Source organism: Carya illinoinensis, chromosome 16 (genome assembly GCF_018687715.1).
Source record: "Carya illinoinensis cultivar Pawnee chromosome 16, C.illinoinensisPawnee_v1, whole genome shotgun sequence".
In the NCBI taxonomy this organism is placed as follows: domain Eukaryota; kingdom Viridiplantae; phylum Streptophyta; class Magnoliopsida; order Fagales; family Juglandaceae; genus Carya; species Carya illinoinensis.
In genome coordinates, this window is record NC_056767.1 from 28,595,055 (window position 1) to 28,602,562 (window position 7,508).

The 7,508-nt window shown below is 36.3% G+C and overlaps 1 long non-coding RNA gene across 2 annotated transcripts; it reads left to right on the top strand.

The window, feature by feature from the left end:
• Nucleotides 1-583: 583 nt before the first annotated feature.
• LOC122298582 lies at nt 584-5,299 on the top strand. 2 transcript variants are annotated; one of them, XR_006239460.1, is made up of 2 exons: nt 584-1,170; nt 2,032-5,299. It is a non-coding gene; the product is annotated as an uncharacterized LOC122298582 (long non-coding RNA). The 2 variants fall into 2 exon arrangements; XR_006239459.1 differs by having other exon boundaries at nt 2,073-5,299.
• The last annotated feature ends 2,209 nt before the right edge of the window (nt 5,300-7,508 follow it).

Genomic DNA, 7,508 nt, shown 5'->3' on the forward strand with positions numbered 1-7,508 from the left:
GATTCAAAACGTTATTCGGTTGATCAATTTCGACCGATATTAGGTGAAGCCAACCCGTTATTACAACTTGATCTGATGATGCGTGCTTACTCGCTGGTTTTGGTCTTGGAAATTTGATGGGTGAACTGGCACGCTCATTTATTAGATCATAATCTCTCATATTTCAATAAGGTCAATATTATGTTTGCTCTTTTGACTTGCACAACACTAAAAGCTTGTTTGTATTATATGGCGTCTGGGTAATTGAGGGTAAAGTTTTGTCTTTCTTGGGTTCAAAGCAACATCAGGATCATTGGGGAATATCATGATTCTGTACATGATATGAAATAATTTCCACTTGGCGAAAACAGAGAATCATTAGTCTAACTGTCACTTGGCACGTTCATTGCAGTCACTGATCCCCTTAGTTTCGGTATTTCTCAATTTAGTAGTTTGGGATGACCATTGGGGGTAGGATTTCTGGGAAAACTAAATATTTGACCGTGTCAGTATCCTTGTGTTTCTCTTTAAAGATGACTTTTGAAGAAGATGTGGACTCAAAGTCGGGGCGGGGTGGGGTGGGCGGGCGGGTTTTGGGAAGAAAGGAGGGGTGTGGGAGGAATATTTGACCATGCCATTATCATTTTGTTTCTCTCTTTAAAAGTTACTTTTGAAGAAGACATTGACTTAAAAAGTCCTGGGGGTTTTGGGAAGAAAGGAGAGGGGTGTTAGAGGAACTAGTAAAGAATGTTCTGGATGACCATTTATTTTTCTCTGCCAAAATTTTGAAATAAGCTGGACATGAAGCTTTGCATTTTCAAAATGATGCCAAGCCTTCAGAAATGAAGGCCACGGTTGACACTATTATACTTGGTTAAGTTGGGTTTAGCCATGCTTCCGGTTGGGTAGAATCTTTGAAAATGGAGGAAATAGTTTTATTAGTGAATTGGTTTGGGTTCAGCAATCTTTTTAATTGTGCATGTGGTTAATGTGAGGTAGGGCTTGGTATTTAAGACATAAAAATTTGTTTTATGTGGAGAAACTTTCACTTTTTGTTAAAGAATTTAGAACTCTTCTTCCATCTTTGCCATAGAACCGAAAGTCTTTTTACTTTTTAAAATTTTGTCAGGCCAGCCATGAAGGAGCAGATGAGTGATCTTGGTCAGAGCTTGGGAATGCCTCCAGGTGAAGGTGAGGGGTTGAAGTAATTATGTTTTCATACCATTCTGGCATTTGAGATGCACTTGAATTTTGTACACAAATAGAGCAGGAATGATGTTTTTGTTTCAAATTGCTAATTATCCAGTAGATGGCTTCCAACAGAATCCAAAGGTGCTGCTTTTAAGTTTGTTTGGAGGTAGTGACAGTGTACTGGCTTTTTGGAAAAAAAAAGAAAAGAAAATTCAGGAGGTTAGATATATTATCTAAAAGAACACTCAAACATGATATTTGTTATTAATACAGAAAAATAACCCTCTGTTCTGCCAAAAAATAAAATCAAGCAGCACCTACAAGCCATCAATCGGCTTTGCACAAAAAAGTAGAATTAGAACAAATGCAATCCGCCATACCAGACATCATGAACACAATTCAGCAAATTGATGGCACCCAAAATGCATCGTGGAACTAGAAAATAGTTTGTACCATATTCTGACAGACCTAAGATGAAATTCCCTTGCATACTTGCATTAGTCAGTGGAAAACATAATTAACAATACCACACTACAAATCAGAGACAGAGTTCTGCAAACAGTATTTGTTGTTTGTTAGAAATGCCCTTGCATACTTGCATTATATGGTTTTCCGGGTAATTGAGGGCAAAGTTTTGTCTTTCTTGGGTACAAAGCAACATCAGGATCAATCGGGAAAATAATGAGTCTGTAGATTATATGAAATATTTTCCATTTCAGTGAAAACAGAGGGTCGTCATTCTTAATTTCACTTTCTAGCTTGTGGAATGACTTTGTGTGTCATAGTAGTTTGGTAGCCCCATATTTTTGCATCGCCTTGAAGTATTCGACCCTCAATTTATTTCTTTAATGAACTTCTTAGTATTTCTATTTTGGATGTGTTTCGCACTCCCACGCACCCAGACCTGCAACCAAAGAAATGAGAAGGCTTGAAGTGTATAGATGCCTAAGTCAAATGTTCTGCTTAATCTTTACAGTGGAAGTCATGGGTAATGTTTGCATACCTGATGGATGACATCAATGGGTATATATAGAGTAAGGAGGGGACCTGATCTCTTATTTGAAACCAAGTTTGTACGTTATTTTAGTTTCTCATCTTTCTGTTTGTCATTTCCCCCCCTAAAATATCAAAAATAGAATGAACAAGACTTACGATCCAGTATGGTTTGTACTTATGATTTTGCAAGTGGTCTTTGGGGCAATGGCAATGGGGCGAGATACAGGGGCCAAGTTCCCCCTTCCCAGAATTTCCTAGAACAAAAAAACAAAATGTGTTTTGGCATGGAGTTTCTATTTCATTATCTTGCCCTTTACCCATAAGGTCATGTTCATTGCGGTCACTGATCCCCTCATGGTTTTGATAATTCTCAATTTAGTTGTTTGGGAGGACCATTAGGGTTGGGATTTCAGGAAAAATTGAATATTTGACCATGCCAGTAACATATTATTTCTCTCTCTAAAAAGGACTTTTGAGGAAGATGTTGACTCAAAAAGGTCATGGGAGGTTCTTGGAAAGGAAGGAGACGGGGGTGTGTGGGTAGCCCAAGTGGTAAGGGCGAACTTGCGTGCATGAGTATTATGTCATAGGTTTGATTTCTCTTTGGATCAAATTGCGATTTATCTCAATGAATCGCAATGAAAGGTGTCAAGAAATTCCTCATCTTTAGTCGAAGTTGCCAAGAAGAGGATAATGTGTAATTTATCTCAATGAAAGGTGTCGTGACAAATGGATATTTTACATTGGCCAAGAAGTAGAAAATGATAAAATCAATTCTAGTAATCACAGAAGATATTAAGATTTAAGTGGTTCCACTTGAACAAAGCTTACTTTCATGGCCATGAAGTAGAAAATGATAAAATAAATTCTAGCAATCACACAAGATGCTAATTAAGATTTAAGTGGTTGCGCTTGAACAAAGCTCACTTTCATCCACTAATCAAAAGATGAAGTATTAGAGATCTAGTGGTAACAAATTATTTAAACCAAAACCCTAATACAAGCTTCAAAATCTCATTACAGGGAAACTCTCGATCAGCTATCTCTCACTCTGCGTATATGTTTTGCTCTCTCTATTGCTTGATTTCTACCCTTCAGATGTATTCCATTTATAACGAGAGATCTAGACCAATTCTTACTCATAGGACGCAAGGAGTAGAAGGCTTATTTTCCACGAGGCAATCATTTATAAATACCTTCAACTGTATGTATTCCTCCTGTGAAAAAAGGAAGTCAAGTCAATTACCAAAAGGACTTTTTAGGATCTTGTAAGAAATATGGTATCCAATATATGGAACAACCAATTCTTTCCTCCATTTTCAAAGATTATGCCTTTACACTAGAGAAAATAAATTCTAGCAATCACACAAGAAGAGGATCAGTCTGTGTACGTAATTTATTTATTTTTTATCTCAATGAAAGGTAAAGCATGCAAGAACGTCATTTATAAGAAACTCATCATCTTTCTTTTTAGTTGCCAAGAGGAGGGCTGGCCCTGTGTAATTTATTACATATCTCAATGAAAAGTACTGCAAGGAAGTGCCCAAGAAACTCATCATCTTTCTTTATCAAATGTATATCCATTTTCTAATGCAATTTTCAACTTCTGAATTCCCGATTTAAGGAGAGTCTTTTAGTAGTAATCCACCACAGATATTTGAACCAATTTTCAACTGGGCAAGCAATTTATGCCGTTAGGATATCGTTTTAATCATTTAGTGTATCCTAATTCCATTAGTGAATTGATAGTAATATTTTGGTTGAGGATTTTGTGTTTTGGCATTGAGTGTATCATGTCCTTGTATCCATAGGGGATGGGCATGGCATGCATATTCGTTGCGGTCACCAATTCCCTCTTGGTTTCATTATCATGTCCTTGTACCCAAGGAAGTTTTTGGGTCCGTTCATTGGTTTGCCTTGTGAAAACTCTAGGTAATTTTTTCTCTCTTCTCCTTCCCCCGGGGTGGGATTTTGGAGAAAGTTGAATTTTCGACCATATCATGAGTACTCTATATATATCATTTTATTTCTCTCTTTAAAAATGACTTTTGATCAAGATGTATTTGACTCTACAAGTCATGATGGGGTTTTTTTTTGGGTAGAAATGAGAGGGTGTTTGTACGTGGGAACTAGCAAAGAATGTTAATCTGGATGGCCATTTATTTTCTCTACCAAAATATTAAATTGGTTAATTTGGGTTTGGCCATTGTCAATTAGATTATCTTATATATAGTCGAAAAGGACATTCACTATTTAATAATTGCCATTGTGCTTAATCTAGATGGTTAGATCAAATGTCACAATCAAAGAAATAAAAAATAAGAAGCCAAAACGGGATTATGGATGATATATCAGTACAATCTCTAGACTTTAAAAGGAGAAAAAGACAGATTTTATACGTCTTTCTTACTTTAGCTTTTAGATTTCCACATAAATTTCAAGTGATGTTTATCTTTAGACTTTAATCCAGGATTAGAACAATAGTAAATACTTATGGATGATGTTCATGTTTATGAAGTTGATATCCTGTTTCAAGATGAGCTGACTAATACAGGGAGTGCTTTGTTTTGGAGGGTTTATAGTCACCAGTTATAGGAATGCTTTATTTGTGAAATCTTAAAAAACTATGTATTTTAATAAGTGTGTCTTGAGTTTCTCATGTCTTCTATAGAATGTGGTTCAGAATACTATGCCCACAAGAACTCTTTTTAAAAAAATGAGTTTCTCATGTTTTTTAAAATTCTTGTTTTATAAGAATTTTGCTTTTGATCTGTGCGATTGGATAATCATGATGATACCAAAAGAGTTGTAACTTACTCTTGTCCTGCTTAATGAAGAACCATGCCTGCGCCAAGAGCTTGGAGAGTTACCGTGTGAAACGGTATCTGTGAAGTCATCATTTTCTTTCTTAATGTCTTAATTATTTTTTTCTGCAGAGCAGAGTTCAATGGTTACTGTGATGCTTACTGGCTGGGCCGGTGAACTGGCATGCTTAGATCGATAATTGCTCATGTTTCAATAATGTCAATATTGATGGCAAACTTTTGTCTGACTTGGCTATAATACAGAGTCGCTAAGAAGAGTATCACGCGTATTTTATTATTTATCTCAATGAAACTATGAAAGTACCTCATCGCAGTCGCCGAACAAGAAACTTCCTATTCTTTCTTTGAAGTTACCAAAAGCTAAGGATCATTTATGTTATTTAATATTTATCTCCATCAAATGTTCCTCAAATAAGATGCCAAGAAACCCCTCATATCTCAATGGGCGTAAAATATTCAATCTTTACGTAATATATTAAATGATGCAATGCGGCTTCTAACACAATTTAAGCAGAGTAGTTTTGCAGGTTAAGTGATAATCAGTCATAGATAAACAACGACTTCCCTGATGGCCGTTCAAGGTGCTTCTTTCTCTTCCCTTTCTTCCTCAAATCTGCTGCTAGAAATATGCTAAAAATATGCTGCATTTTTATAATATAAAAATCTGTTGCTAAAAATTTGCTGCAGCCTGCATTCAGTCAAAAAATTCGCTGCATTAACTCAAAAAATAAAAAATAAAAAATCTGCAGCATTCAAAACCTGCTGCATTAACTCAAAAAAAAAAAAAAAAAAAAAATCTGCTGCATTCACTCAAAAATATCCTGCATTCAAAATATTCTGCATTCACTCAATAAAAAATCTGCTGCATTCACTCAAAAAAAAAAAAATAAAAAAATCTGCTGCATTCACTTGAAAATCTGCTGCATTAACTCAAAAAAAAAAAAAATCTGCAAGTTCACTCAAAAAAAATCTGCAAGTTTCTAGTTCAGCATTCATGCAGTTAGGTGTTCGCTATCATATATTTCTGGTGTATTTGGGTTGTGCCCCTTTGCACTTTGAGTAAAGTTTACCATACTTATAAAAAAAAGTATTTGGAGTCGGCTATAAAAGCATCTGATGTCACTTCTATACAAGTTGGTACTTCTATCAGAGTATATGCCATCATGCCCTTTAACCCACAGTCAATTTGACCTTTTCCATAACCTTGTAAATTTGTAATGCCTTCATTAACAAATTAATAGGGGTTTTCATAGTAAAGCCCAGTAGATAATATGTCCAGCAAAATCCGATGATGGAAAATTCAATAAATACTTGAGGCTTTTCTCCATGGCTTTGCAACAAAGATAATAAGCTATGTTAATACATATAGATAAATATAAAAAGATTAATTGTATATTGAACAAGAGATTATCCGTCTTAGACTTCTTCATTTTGATTTCTCAACTCTGTTATACTAGGCAAGCTAACTTTAGATAATTGCAAAAGCTTTCCAACAAAATCTTTATATAATCTGAAGCAAAACTACCGCCGATATATATATATATATATATTTTATTAACCCTACAAATTCTTAATATATTATCTTAGGAAAGGGAAGCACAACATCTTGGAAATGGGATAGTGGAGTGGAAAACCCTCTTTACCTTCTCAATGACCCGACGGCCCAGGTTCTCTTCGCTCCTACCCTGAGTCTCAGCACACTGAGGCACTGGATACCTACAAACATAGCAACGTACCCAGAAGTTGAATCTAAAAAGCATATAAAAACTAAGAAGGGCGTCCAATTATAGACATACATGGGCGTAGCCGCAGCAAGCCAAACTTGAAAAAGAACAAAAAAAATAAAAAATAAAAAATAAAAAATAAAAAATAAAAAATAAAAGAACCCAAAAAGGATGAGATCTGTGATTCCAAACCTGAGAGATGAAGAGGTCTGAGAGAAGGATGAGATCTGCAATCCAAGCTTGAATTAACATTTCTTCCCGCTGTTTTGCTTTTCATTCTTATTCTGCTTTTTTTTTTTTAACAGAGCCGCTTCTAAGCGGTCGGTCTGATTTTAAAGGAATAACAGCCCTCCAGTTAGAAGCTGCCACCTCAGAAATTACATCACAATCACGTTAGACTCGTGCACATGGGATAGGAATTGATTCACACTTCAGCTGAGAGAACTTCACTCTACTTCAGCTTAGCCCGACCTCGATCCCGACCCTGTGCGTCCAGAACCAAAACCAAGCATACCTCCACTGCTAGCATCCACCGCCAACAGTCCACTACCGCCAGTCCATCGTTGTCCTCCTTGGCCGATTTCTCCCAGATCGATTACTCTAGATTTCGCCCAAGCCGTGCTGATTTTCATGGCTGACTCCAGTGGCCTTGGTGTTGCTGTCTTCCAAGCTCTCTTTCTATTTTCATCTTCATCTCCAAGCTCTCAAGTCCGTCTCTTTGCACCTCTACCAAGCCTGCCGCCGTCTCTTTGCCTCTGGCTTTCTCAGGCTCGTATACACAATTTTAAATACA